The sequence below is a fragment of the Martes martes genome (genome assembly GCF_963455335.1).
Source record: "Martes martes genome assembly, chromosome: 10".
NCBI lineage: Eukaryota > Metazoa > Chordata > Mammalia > Carnivora > Mustelidae > Martes > Martes martes.
In genome coordinates this window covers 104,710,041-104,712,151 of record NC_137898.1, presented here as the reverse complement: position 1 = coordinate 104,712,151, position 2,111 = coordinate 104,710,041, and positions in this window count along the sequence as shown.

Here is a 2,111-nt window from a genome sequence, read left to right as displayed (position 1 = left end):
ATCTCTACATGCAGAACAGTAAACCAAGACAGAGATGTTAAATGCTGTGCTCAGGGTCACCAACTAGGAAGTGGCCGAAGTGAGATTTGCACCCACCTGTGACCATGTGCTAGTTAGGCTTGGGTTTAACTAATCTGATTCTCCCTTCTTCATCTTTAAAATGGGGCTAATACTACTTACATACTATATAGGTCAATTATATATTAACTATGTACATTCCTGGAACATAATACATCTCCAATAAAGAACAGTCACCATTAATATGTTTTGAATGAAGGAAATAAAGAATATAGGAATATAGGATAGTAATATGTCTGATGGAAATAGATTGCAAAGCACTATGTGATTTAAATTGTTCTAGTAGTTACAGAAATAAAGAGGAAACCAAGCAGATAAAATTAATTTTAATAAGATGTTATTCAACCCAATAGGTCCAAGATTTTATCATTTCAACATGTAATCGATATTAAAAAAATATGAATGAGATATTTGGCACAGTAAGCCTTCAGACTCTGGCTTGTGTCTTACACTTAGCACGCATGTCAATCCAGACCAACCACATTTCAATTATTCAAGAGCCACACGTGCCTCGTAGCTACCATATCGGACAGCGCAGATTTAACACCACCGAGAGAAAAAACCCTCTCCAAAAATCCTATTAGGAAGTCAAACTTCTGCTATTTGAGTTATGATGGATTTTCTCTTTTCAAGAGCTCATCATTAAAATGTAAATACCCCTGGGAACTATTGAGTAATGCTGAAGCCAGGGCCAATGTTGCAACTCAGACTTGTTGAGACGCTCAGAAGCCACCATCAAGGGTTCAAAGTGTGACTTTCACAGTGGGGCGGACCCGAGTTCAATCACGAGACTGCCTCTTACAATTGTCACGACGGTGGCCGAGGCCCTGAACACTGCTGAGCCCAGTTCGCCTGCTGAGGAGAGGGGGGCAAAAGCCCCGCATGGGGCTGACTTTGGGCTGAGCGGGAACAGGCTTGCTGGGGCTGGCACAGATGTTCGCTAAGCTTCAACTCTCTCCATTTGCCCCCAGACCTCTGCGTCGCCCTCACGGTCCTTCTCCCTGTCCCTTTTTTTGTACCGAGATACACCCTTGGGGTTTTTACCCAGACGAGTCATCATTCTTGGACCCTGCTTGCTTACCTCCCACAAGGATTTGCTGGGTGTCTGCATTCTTACAACATCCAGGCACCAGGGCGGAGGGTGGGAGGGAGTCCTGAGAAAGTGTACCCTACAGACAATGGTTGTTTCAGTGCCTGCTCCGACCCAAGGATTTTCAGGTAGATTCTGACTTGGACATTCCCCTGGGATCTCAGCCTCTACCTCCAGCCCTCCTCTGGCCCTGGCCCTGGGCAGTGGGGTAGAGCAGGCCAGCCCTGCAGTGCGCTCACTCAACCACACCCAGATATGGGGCCCCGGGCTGAGAAGATGGCTCTACTGCCGACCCTGTCCACAATGCCTGTTCTTTTATTTTATTTATAAAGATTTTTTTATTTGTCTGACACAGAGAGACACAGGAGAGAGGGAACACAAGCAGGGGGAGCTGGAGAGGGAGAAGCAGGCTTCCCGCTGAGCAGAGAGCCCAAAGCAGCGCTCAATCCCAGGACTCTGGGATCATGACCTGAGCCGAAAGAAGACTCTTAACTGACTGAGCCATGCAGGCACCCCCACAGATGCCTCTCCTAATTCTACGTCTCTGATCACCTTCCTCTCCCGGGTCCCAGGTCTACTGGCACAGCCCATCACTTGACTGTGTCTTGTTCCATCCATAAGGCAAAGGCAAGTGTGTGAGAGGTGGCCCATGGGGGTGCCTACAAGCAGGAGAGCCCAGAGGGTCAAGATGCACACGTCAGGGCACTGTCCAAGGGCCACGGGCAGATTTCTGGGTCAGAGGGGGGAAAGCCACAGCCAGGAGGAAAGACACCCCCAAAAAAGCCAGACTGCTTTAAGCCAAGACCACTTGAAGACCAAACGGCGCAAGAACCAGAGTGAGAAGTCCAGGTTATCACAAGAGAAAAGGGAACGATGTGAACAAGTCAGCTGGCCTGGGGAGCAGGGGAGGTGGGTGCTTTCCAAACAAACCCTCTGCTGAGGG